Source organism: Carassius auratus, chromosome 50 (assembly GCF_003368295.1).
Source record: "Carassius auratus strain Wakin chromosome 50, ASM336829v1, whole genome shotgun sequence".
Taxonomy (NCBI): domain Eukaryota; kingdom Metazoa; phylum Chordata; class Actinopteri; order Cypriniformes; family Cyprinidae; genus Carassius; species Carassius auratus.
The window spans coordinates 3,466,083-3,478,898 of NC_039292.1; the positions used below are offsets into that span (position 1 = coordinate 3,466,083).

General features: G+C 35.1%; 1 protein-coding gene across 1 annotated transcript in view; it reads left to right on the forward strand.

Moving 5' to 3' along the window:
• LOC113066673 (leucine-rich repeat and immunoglobulin-like domain-containing nogo receptor-interacting protein 1) overlaps positions 1 to 12,816 on the forward strand; it is a 69,767-nt gene that overhangs the window by 1,483 nt on the left and 55,468 nt on the right. The window contains exon 2 of the mRNA XM_026238621.1: positions 88 to 292. The gene's annotated coding sequence lies outside the window, so the exon portion shown is untranslated. The remainder of the gene's footprint in view (positions 1 to 87; positions 293 to 12,816) is intronic.

Consider the following 12,816-nt stretch of genomic DNA (forward strand, 5'->3'; position numbering starts at 1 on the left):
CCACACTCCACTTCCTCCCACCACCTTGTGCCGTCCTAATGCTCTCCCCTCTCTCTCTCTCTCTCTCTCTCCGTTGGCTGACTGTAGGTACGCCCTCTGCTCGAGTGTGTGTCGGAGCATGCCTGTGTGTTCATGTGTGTTGGAAGCAGGTGGATCACGGATGCATCTGCCAGCTCTTCATCAAGCGTGTGTTTCGTGTGTCTGGAGCGCATCAGCATTCTGGATATAATTCCGCTTCTGTGGATACGGACACACATTAGGACGGCCACATCTGACTGTCGTTAAACATCTGGTAAGAAGTATTTCTATCACTCTTTTTTCAAGTAAAGCTTGTCTCAGTTTGTGCTTTTGGGCAGGTGCGCACTGGTTTGGCATCAGATGAAGCAGCTTTGAATTTCTGGAGTGTTTTTGCATGAGAGATCCATTAATATTTCAGAGATCAATGCATGCAACGTCTATATTTAGTCGGCGCAGCTCCAGAGAAATGCTGGTATGTTCGGATCCCAGCCAGTTTCGCTGCTTCTTCTGTTTCCACAGGACAGGCGGATCATTTTAAGAGTGGGAAGGGAGGGGCATTGTGGGTACAGCTGACACATCCAGAGAAGCGGACGATGGAGAGAGAGAGAGAGAGAGAGAGAGAGAGAGAGAGACAGGTAGAGAAGGCTCCGAGAGACTGTAACGAACATCAATATTTATTAGATTCAGCCACTTCAGCCTTAATTTCTCTCTGTGCGCTTGGAAACTAATAAGAGAGAAATGTGATTAGGCGTCATGGGCGGAATAGCAGTTTCCACTTCTCTTCCCTCCAGATATGAAGCTAAAAAAGGTCCAGAGGGAATTAAAGAAACATTCACGCATGACAGAAACGCTTCTTGGGTATTTTAGCTGGTCTGCATGGAGATTGAACATGAATGAGCTTTTTTTATCCCTCGATCAATAAGCTGTAAGTTATCTGTGTTCATTGTTGAAGCCCAAAACATGATGTTTTCGTAACATATTATATTTCAGATAAGGATATACTTACTGCATGTCATGGAAAACATCTTCTTTCGATTGCACAATGACCGATTTCTGTGGCTGATGTCATGCGATCAGAAACAGAAGCGTTTAATGTTCTCTTAGAAACTATGTCTAATCACGTCTGCCGCTGGGAAGTTAATTCCTTTATGAAATATTAGCTCACGGTCAGAGTGAAATCTTGATACGGTTCTTTGGGACTGTATTAGTGATGGATCTGAAGGTAAGACAGGTCTCACTTCTCTGAGACAGATTGTGACATATGCTGATACTCTGAATCTCGTTTCCTGCTTTTGTTGTGAGCTCAGCAGATTTTTGGTGCTGGGAGTTTGATGACTTTGGGGGAAGTTAGTTGGTGCTAATGGTGTAGCAAAGACTCATTATGCACTAAGGCATCTGTTCATCGATTCATTTGGCTATTTTTGTTTTCATTTACCACATAAGGTTCTTTACGGAGCAACCAAGCATGAGTCTGAGCGGCAAATTCACAGTATTATTCCAACGTTCACTAATCACACACAATGCAGTAACCAGGCTTTAAATGCACAAATTATTATTTTTAAATATAATTTTCAATGTTATATTTCAAATACTTCAAGATTTATTTATTTTGTTGTAATTGTTATTTTTATTTCTTATTATTTAATTTAATATTTATATATTTTTTCCTTTTACAATTTTTTTTATGTTTGAAATTTGACTTCTCATTTGGTATGTTTTTATTATATATATATATATATATATATATATATATATATATATATATATATATATATTATAAATTAACATTTTAGTTTTTTATGTTTGTAATTTGTCTACTGCTTCATAAGAATTTTAATTTTAGTTAAAGGGGGGGTGAAATGCTCGTTTTCACTCAATATCCTGTTAATCTTGAGTACCTATAGAGTAGTACTGCATCCTTCATAACTCCAAAAAGTCTTTAGTTTTATTATATTCATAAGAGAAAGATAGTCTATACCGATTTTTCCCGGAAAAACAAGACTGGCTGGATGCGTGACGTGTGGGCGGAGCTAAAGAATCACGAGCGCGAGTAGGCTTTTGCGTTGAGAGCGTTTGGAAACTGTGACATTACCGTGAGGAAAAAAAACATCATCCAAAACAAACCATGGCTAACAGTCAGATTCAGCCGCCGTTTATTTATGATCCAGAATCAGATCCCGAGGCTGAAACTGAACGAGAGCAGCAACGACTCGCTCCGAGCGGGGCTCGAACCCGGGTCTCTGGCATGGGAGGCGGACGCACTAACAAGGAGGCAGAGATATTTTAAGCAGTTTTACTCACCGCCTGCGGTTCCAACACACGATTGTGACCCTTTTTCGTTGGGATTGCATCATCCTTAAGAAATAAACGATACGCAAATCCGTCGTCAAACTGGGCCTTGTTTGTAAAACAAGCATCTTCGAAATGCAGGGAACAAACACAAACACTTGCACAACTCCGTTGATGCTCTGTAAAAATAAACTCCATCCACTGGTCCCTTAATGCTGTTTTTTTTTGGTAATCTGTGCAGGGTTGTCTTGCCCTGGCAACCAAAAACACACTTCTTGCCCTTAGCACCCACATAAGGAAATTCCGCTCCATCTAACGTCACACAGAGCCATACTCGAAAAAAACTTTCCGAAACTTGTGACAAACCGGAAGGAGTATTTTGGGAACAAAAATACTCCTTCAAACGTACAACTTAATTTTTGAAACTTTGTCCATGTTTAGCATGGGAATCCAACTCTTTAACAGTGTAAAAAACTCAGTATGCATGAAATAGCATTTCACCCCCCACTTTAATATATTACAAATTAAAGTTAAATTGGTATATTTATTTTTTTCAGTATGTCAAGGATTTTTTTGAGTATATTTTTCAGGTTTATTTTTATTTTTAACACTTCTTAAAAGTAATTTTCCTGTTTTTAATTTTTAATTTGACTACTTATTTTAATTTACTTTATATATATATATATATATATATATATATATATATATATATATATTACAAACTCTAACATAATTATATAATTGTTTGTAATTTAAAACTTAAACTTAAAACTTTTTATAAATAAATTTTCAGTGTATTTTTCAGTTTTATTTAAAAAATTATATTTATTTTTTATTATTTATTCTTTTAATATTTAATGGGTTTTTTTTATACTTTTTTAAAGTATTTTTTTCTGGAGGGGGGGGGGCTGCCATTTTTTATTTTACTACTTATTTTATAAAAAAAATTTAATTAATTTTTTTCATTATTTAAATCATTGTCATTCTTGTCATGGCATGCAATCGAGCTCACTTTCAGCTTTTTAAAATGCCGCATCAGGTACTTGGATTACAGTGGTGGAGCGAAAACTTCCACTAGTTTGGGAATTGTTGCGTCATTTGCATAATTCCTCTTAATTTGGTGATTTGCATAATTCCCCTTTTCTGTCTTTGCCTGTTTCTTTGGTTAAAAGCTTTCCTGTTGGAACTGCGTCTCAGTTATTGTTCAATTTTCACATCCAACACACTGGGCCTTGAGTTTGAATTGATCTTGTGCTGTTCCCTGATCCCATTTCTTTACTTTTCTACCAAAAAAAAGTGGCAAAATAGTGAGTATTGTGCAGGAGAATTTCAAAGCCATGGAAATTCATAGTCCTGCTCTCGTGTGTTTTCATTGTCTGTTTCATGCACATGCAGAGTTTTTTTATTTACCCAGAGGATCTGTTCATACAGAAGGCCTTGCTCTTGATGAACTGAAGAAGCTCCAGGTGGACATCAGCACTCCACAGAAAGCATGCCTTGCAGCCTCTGGCAGCTTCATAGAGGAGGACTAATCTTTCTTTTGGCAAAGAAAAGCTTCCCAGGGGAACATGAAGTGGATTTTTCCAGGTACTCATTGTTGAAGATGCTTAAGGTACATCCCAGCCAACAATAGCTTAGATGTGACCTTCAGCCTGTTGCGCTTTGGTTTAGAAGCCTGTAAGCAATCCATCATAAGACTATAAGGAAGAATATGAGTGCTGCGCTACGTACAGAACAGGAACTGAGATGTGCTTGTGATGTTTGACGCACGTCAAGCTTCGGGCCATCGCTCTCAGCTCTGCCTCCAATCCAACGTGAAGATCAGGATGGATTATCACGTACGAAAGAGCGAAAGAGACAGACAGAGCGACGCCAAGAGAGCATGACCTTATATTCCCAGATCCATCTGTGTCATGTTCAATGTTCTGTGCTCTCCTCACAGCAGATCTGATTGTTCTGGATGGTGTTGCTTTGGGTTGAGAACCGTCAAACCCCTGACAGACAGAATCCGTCTCTCATACATCTGTTCTTTAAACACGTTTAATGAATAAGGGAAAGTCTGTTCGCCGCCTTTTATCAAAGACAAATTGCCCTCATCTAAAGCGTTTCCTGATCAGAATTCCGTGCCAGACTCTGACATTTAATTTGCAGCTAAATTGGGGTGAGAACGGTGTGTATGAACGGCCGATTCTCTGATCCAGAGGCGTGCGCACAGAGGACTGCTGTTATTCATGCCGGAGAGGACAATGACAGCAGTCACAATAAAAGCTTTTAAAGGAGACCGAGGACATTGTGTGTAGTCGAAAAGCGGTTTATGGAGTTCAGCAAGGACGAGTCATTAAATGATGCACTCTAAAAGCATTTTCTTAATCTGTATCTTCAGCTCGCTTTCTAGTAAAATAAGAAACATTTATATATGAAGCAAAATTGCATCAAATATTAAAGGAAAAGGTGAAATAAAAAGTTTTTTTTTCTTTTTCTTCCTGTTTTAAGATTAAACATCACTTTGTTTTGTTAAATTGATGCTTTAAAATGTTTATTCGTATATTAAGGCACTTAACTATGAAATATATATTAATACATGAATTAAATATATAAAATATATAAAATGATAGGTAAAAAATAATTGCCTGAATGCACTGTAAGTCGCTTCGGATAAAAGCGTCTGCTAAATGCATCAATTTAATTTAATTTAATTTCTGCTAAATGCATAAATTTAAAATGTATTATTCATTAAATTATTAATTAAATTGGTATTTTTTTACAAATGAAATACTAATAGTATGCATAATATATATTTTATATATTATTTAATTATATATATAATTTACATATTCAAATTGTGTGTGTGTGTGTGTGTGTGTGTGTCTGTGTGTGTGTGTGTATATATATATATATATACTGAAAAATATGGCAAACATATTCATGAAGTACTTATTAGGGACATTTTTTTTTTTGATGTTTAACATTATGACGCAAACATCCGCATAAATTACCTTAATGAGTGACACAATTACATTTTACTACTAATGCACAATATTAATACTAATGCACTCATGAAAATCATATAAACAAGACAATCTATGAAGGCAATCTTGTCATCTCTTCTTCTCTCTCTCTCTCTCTCTTACTTTTTGAACTATATTATTTTAATTACCTTGGTGATTAAAAAAAAAAATTCCCCACTCCCTTTTCTCTGTCTGAATTAATATGGGATTTCAGTCTAATGAGAGACGGAGGAAGAGACGGACAAATTCAACATAATCAGTCATTTAATGACTAAAAGAAACAAATGAGTAAACAAATAAATGAGGGACTGATTATCAAAGCAATTGGGAATAGTTCAAATGAACATGAAATCTAAATTGACCCTATTTAATTTTTGAATACATCTCGTAATCTTTTATTAAAATGCGATAAATTGCTTTTGCACCTGAATTGACGTTACTGTTTGGCTCACAGCAGCAAAATCAGCATCATTCCTTGTACATTTCCACCATCCAATCAATTTCGTCGTCAGCTCTTCTTTTGTTTTTCAGGTATTTTGTTTTTGGGCTGGTGTTTTGATGGCGTTTTGCATGAGGCTCTCTAGAAGCCAGCGTATCCTTGGGTGAGCGCACCTTTGAAATCTCTGCCGTCAGAGCTGATTGCTTTTGAAGTGCTTTGGTAATGAAATGGTTGTGGAGTTTCTCGTACGAATGAGAAATGCTTTCGCACGTCTTCCTGTCTCACCTCCAGCCCCCTGCAATCAGAAAGAGGTGATTGAATTCAGCTCATTAACAGCCTGAGCAAAGACAGATGCTCTCCCAAATCCTAGTGAGCCACCTGTAGAGATGGGATTTTTAGACATCGCAGACTCACGCTTGACATGAAGGCTGTTAACCTGTTTTATGAAATACCTCATTCATATTGAGTTGCATGAGTTTTGCAGTAATGCTAGTCGTGCCGATTCGTTTTGATACATTTTGAGATTACTGGCCTCTAGAAGTGTAATTGTCTGCTCTGATTTTGGGGTCAGGTGGATTTTAGATACAGTCTGAATATTAAGTTGCATGATTAGTGTAGATGAAGAAGTCTTGTTGAAGGTGCTGTGGCTGAAATCATCCATTCGTTTGATCAGTTCTGTCATAACTTTATCAGATCTTTTGCACTAAACTGGAAATTCTTCCATCAACCCATCCTCAATTATGGAACAAAATGTCAAAGCTATAGAAGCAGATTCCAAAAAAAAAAAATATATATATATATATATATATGTGTGTGTGTGTGTGTGTGTATAAATAATTGTATATCACATATACAGTTAAATATAAATGATTAAATTTTCCATTAAGGCATTCATTTAGACCATTTTCTATATCTCACAATGTTACTTTTTTTCCCCTCTCTTTTCTTTGTTTTTTCTCTTTTTGTACTTAATTGCATAATAATCTTTTTATTACATTGTTATATTTAAACTAAAACCATTAAAAAAGTTAAATAAAATATAAAAATGTAAGCTTTTTTACATCTGCTAAATGCCAAGGCAAAACTTTTTTCTATTAGTTAAATTTAATTAAAATACCTAAAACTGAAATAAAAATGAATTGTTACTGCATACACACACACACACACAGACACACACACACACACACACACACACACACATATATATATATATATATATATATATATATAGCAAGACAAAAATACACACAAAAATTTGATAAAACTTTAACAAATTTTCTAAATAAAATGTAAAATATAAAAACTAAATCAAAATATTTTTTTTCCGTGTTTTTGAATAAATGTTGTGTAAAATATATGGAGTATACATTAGTTTCTAGCTTTCTAGATAGTATTTGTAAGAAATTGCAGAATTCAGTTTTAATTTATAAACCGTTTTCCATTTTGTATTTCGCTCATGTGTGTGTGTGGATTGATTTGGTGTGGAGGAGCACTGGAAGGCGTCCAGGAGCAATGATCTTAAGCATCCTTCTGTAACGCTCTATTAACTCCCGTCAAACTGTGCTCTACTGTGCTAACATTACAGCATGAGTATCTGCTGAGTACCACTGATTCGGGGTTACGTTAGAAACCACCTCTCAGACTGATCCATGTCTCGACTAAACCCTCCATCTGGAAAAAAAATCACCCTCCATTAATCGCCGCTGAGCTCACGGTTCAAGAGCAATTTATCCAACTCAGTGTTAATTAAATAGAGTAACTCGTCGCAGGTTAAAATCCCCGACATCTGTTCACGACAGTCATATCATAATTTAATATTAAGAAAAAGCCCTTTTGAATATTAATAGTGACCTAAAAGGGCAAAAAGCCCCATAAACCGCAGGTGATATAATCCATAACAACCTCAGTATGACCTCACACATTACACATTCCCAAAGCACAATCTGCTTAAATATCCAAACGACATAAGCGTCAAATAATCACACATTTGATTTCAAAGCATTTAAACATTAGATGTACTTACATGACCATTCTGGTGCTTTGAGCCATTTTTGCTATTGGAAACAAGTTTTTATTATTTTTAAATGGCATAATACTCTTTCGAACTAAATAGAAATAAAGCTGTTCTTCCTTATTTTAAATAAAATCGTTCAGTCTACTACACTGAGAAAAAAATTGGTGTAGAAACAGTTTTGGCTCAGAAATTGACAGTGAATTTCATAAATCATTACAAAAAGTGGCAAGTAACACACTAAATTAAACATGAAAATTTGAAGTAGTGAAATAGCATTTTCTTGTAAAACGTACTCCAATAATCTACAAAAAACTACAAAAATATGTTTTACGGACGGGTAAAATAATGAGCAAAACTACTTTTTCCAATTTATTTGTTTCTACTTTTTGCAGCATTGTTTGTGGGAAGCTCCGCCCTCACTAAAAGCTCATTGGACATCACAACCATGAGGTCATTAACAATGAAAAGAGCTGTACGATTTGCTTTGAAACTATTTTCCAAATCTAGTAAATTTCACAAATGGAAAGTAACACGTTAAATTAAATGTGAAATTTTCTGAGATTTGGTCTGTTCTGATGAACAACAGTACATATCTGGAGGTTGCAGTCATCAGAAGTCATTTGCATGTCTTAAAGGTACAGTAGCTTTAACGAATGAGTCATTGAGAAGGTGGAAAATGGTAACGTAAAAACTAAATTGCGACTTATTTTGGTTGAGGAAACCTAGTGTAATCTGTGTACTTCATTACAAATGCTTTAAAATTGTAGAAAAAATCCTTGTTAACTTTATACAGTTGTATCTGTTTATTCCTCAGCGATTATATAATGCAGATGAAGAGCAGTCGTGATGTTCGACAGAGTCAGTGTGTCACATACAGACAGCGGTTCAAACCCTGTCTGGGAGCTAATTAGTCACACTTCATTATGAGTCTGACTGAGGATGATTGTAATAATTACACTGAGGTTTCCCTGTTTATTCGGTCACATAAACCTTTGTCGGTGGCTTCTCTGGAAGAAAAACCCAAAGGTCATTGTTGCTTTTCTGCACAATAATAAAGCTGATCTAAGGAATCTCTTGAGGTAATGGGCCAGAACCATGTAAACAGCAGAATGCGCATCATTAGCACCAGAAACGAGTGACCACCTCGTGTCATTACAGGCTGCTTCACCAAACAGCTGGAGCACATTATGGGATATCTGAAGCCCAACAGGGATGACAGAGGGAACACTTAAGCCTGGTGAACACTGCATGACTTAGATTTTTCTGAATTGTTCACATTATGCAGTCTTTTTTTTTTTATTATTATTTTTTTTTTACTGTTTTTAATTTCTGTGGTTTCCTTTTGGTTTTTCATTAGATGGTTGTCATAGCAACAGTCACACTGCAGGACTTTGCCAATTTGTACTTTGGTGACCATGTCACACTCTTTGATAAATCTTAGGATATTAATATTACCAAAATGTATTTTGGATAGCAAAATCAAACTGTGTATGTTATTCTTAAAACATGTCAAGACTTGTTTGATTCATGTGCAATTAGTCATTTTTAACCAGCCACAAGTATTTTAATCTTTAAGAATGTGTTTTGGGGTTCTGTGAATTTAGTTTAAAATATAGTTTGTAGTTACATCTCTCATTTTCTTCAAAGTCATACAGAGCTGTTGTTCTGAATGTCAGTGTTTTTTTATTTTATTATATTTTTAATAACAGTTTATTAATCAAGAAGTTATTATTGATTTACTTACATTTAAAAAAAAAAAAAAAAAATTGTTTTCCAACAGCAAACTGCAACTGCGTATAATATGAGTGGAATATGTGTATTTTTATTAAAAGCAGCAGAATAAAATCACCCACATTCACTGTCTTACTAAATGTGCCTAGTCTTTTGTTTATGATCGATCAGTACATTATTCTAAAGAAAAATAATGCTTTTCATAATCACAATGTAATAACTTTCTCCACATCTGAAATAACTTTTACATCTAAAATGACTTGGTGGTAATCATAATCATGTTGCCTTTTAAAGAATGCAGCTCCAATGCCAATTAATAATAATTCATTTTTAAGGCAGAATTAGTGATTGTTCGATATGATAAGTCACCAGCCACAGATCGCACACATCTCTCATAATATCCCGCAGAGATTTAATTTCCTCTGTTTTCGTCCATATCTGAAAACCTCCCACTGGAAAGGAGCAACAGCTCATAAACCCCTTTGAAAAGTACAAAACTTCAATTTCCTTCTCTATCTACATCTGTCTTTTCTCATCTCTGTCCGTCGGTCGCCATTGCTCTGCTCTTCTGGTCTCATCTGGGCGTGTGTGTGTGTTAGGCTCTGGAGGTCTGCTGGGATGTTGACAGCACTCTTCAGGTTGACTCAGTGTTGCGTAAACAGAGATTAGTGACCATACTGGCTCTTAATTAAAGTCAGAAAGCTGCCAGGGGACACACCAGGCCATCAAATATTAATCTAGACGGTCCCCGCAGCACGCCGGCCTCCCACTCAGGGGGTTCCAGCGGGTGTGTATGTGTGTATGATGTGCCGTCGTACGCGCTCCAGAGGGATCGCTGAGTGTCATGACAGTTCAAATGATGCAATGGAACTGAAGGGGGAGCGAGATGCCAGTGAAACATTCAGATGATGGCCTGTGAATGTCATTCTTCAGCCCCCGCTGACTGCTTGTAATGAGTCTATGTTTCATTCTGAGGGATCACGTCCACGTCTGACAGAGGTCTCAATGTCATCGGCTTTTTGCCTGTCTGTAGCGACGCTGATGTATTGGACTATAAGAACGACACTGTGGATTTAAGGTTGACATTTTATGTTTATGTCTTAGGCTAAGGGTTTAGGATTAGGTTTAGTCTTAAAGGTTTCGGTTGTAGACTCTATAGTTTAGGATTTACATTTAATCATTTGGTTAAAATTATGATGGACGAAAAGAGTTAGATTTAGTTGTTACTGTTTAGATTGTAGACTTTGGGATTAAAGGTTTAGGAACAAGGTTTAGGAACAAGGTCATTAAATTAGTTTGTGTTGGTTTATGTTCAAGTTTTAGGGTTTAAATGTATTTAGGATGTGGTTAGAATTTAGGCTTTGGAGTTTAGGCATTTAAGGTTTTATGTTCAAGATTTAGGATTTAAATGTGTTTGAGATTTAGTTAAATATTACACGTTTTCTCAATTTTTTGGATTTGGATTTTATAGTTAGACTTAAAATGTAAGGGTTTGGTTTTAGTTGAGTGTGAGAATAAGTATATTAATGTAGTTTTAAGGGTTTAGGTTGTTACTGAAAGAGTTAAGGATTTAAAGGGGACATTGATGCAAAATACATTTTTACATGGTTTGCATATGTAAATCCAATCATTCCTTTTTAATCCCCAAAAATGCTAAACACTCTCAGTCATCAAGCTGTTTTTGATTTTCTGAGCAGTATGATGTCATACTGCTAAGGCTCCGCCCACAACTGCTAACGGACTGTCCTGTATTAGCATATTTCCTCCCTCGGCCAGTTGTACGCTGTCTGCAATTTTCTCCATGTTCGAGCAGCTGTCTTGTAAGAGACAATGTCTTGTAAGCAATGCAGGTGTTTAGTAGTTGGATGTAAAAGGGAACTTCAGAGCCACTGAGGACACAGTGGAGTTTTGTTTTTGATGGTAACACATCACAGAATACACAACAAACAGAGAAGAGGGGCAGGGTGAGCAGAGCTCATTATCATTTAAAGAGACATGCACCAGAACGGGTCGCTGTGAACAGAGCTGTTTTTAACATGGTTAAAAGGGTGTTATTATACACGACCGTTGAGGAATTTTGTCCGAAGAATGTTGCAGACATTTCATGAAGACCCTAAAGTATCAAACCAACTTGTGGAAAATGGGCATCCAATGTTCCCTTTAAAGTAAGATATTAAGGGTTTAGTGTTTAGATTAGATTCAGTGTTTTTTTGTAGATGTTTTTATTGAAAGTGACATAAATTAAATTAAATGTATGCATTTAGCAGACGCTTTTATCCAAAGCGACTTAAGGCCCGTTCACACCAAGAACGATAACTATAAAGATAACTATAAAGATAACAATATTAGCGTTCACACCAACAAACGATTTTTTAGGATTGAGTTTAAGAGTTAAAACATTCAAATAGATTTTTAAGGGTTTAATTTAAAATATTAAGATTTAAATAAGTTTAGGCTTTGGATTTTAGAGTTTAGAGTTAAAAGTGTTTGGTTTATGACTTTTATGAATTTGGTTATTAACTTATGGTTAAATCTTAATATAATTGTATAGGTTTAGGTTATTTATGTTGGAGTTGGGAATACAATTTAACGGTTTTTGGATTTAGATTTAGTATTCATGGTTTGGGTTGTAGGATTGATATAGGCACAATACCACAATTTTAGGATTTTGGTTTAGGGTTAGATTTAATGTTTACTGTTCTTATTGTAGACTTGGCAGTAAAGGTTTAAGATTGTGGTTTAAAGTAAGATTAGATTTAGTCTTCAGGGTTTAGGTTTAGTCATTTATTAGATACATTTAAGTACATACAAGTAAATAATGAACATTTTAAAACAATGTCTCAAAATAACCAATAATACTGCCATTTTAGAATTTTAAGCTTTAGAGTTAAAGATTAAAAGTTTTTGGTTGAATCGAGTCTTTGATTATAAGCTTTGGAGTTATAGAATTAGTTTTAATCTTAAGGATGTATATTGAAGGCTTTGGAGTTTCTGTTTTAGGTTATTGGAGTTTAGAAATGAGGATTAAGGGTTTAAAAATAAGTAGCCATGGGTTTAGGATTAGATTTTATCTTCAGGATTTAGGTTTTATGTTTTTGTTTTTTTATATACAGGTGTAGGATGTAGGTTTAGTGCTTATGGTGTTTTAACATTTTTATGGCTTTTTTATTTCACCTTTTTAAATTATTATTATTATTATTTTAATTGTGTTTTATTTTCATTGACTACAATTAAATAAAATATTTTAAACAAAAGAAATATATATTTTATATTTGCCTTTAAATTCAACTAAATAATTAATTGTATTAAATACATTT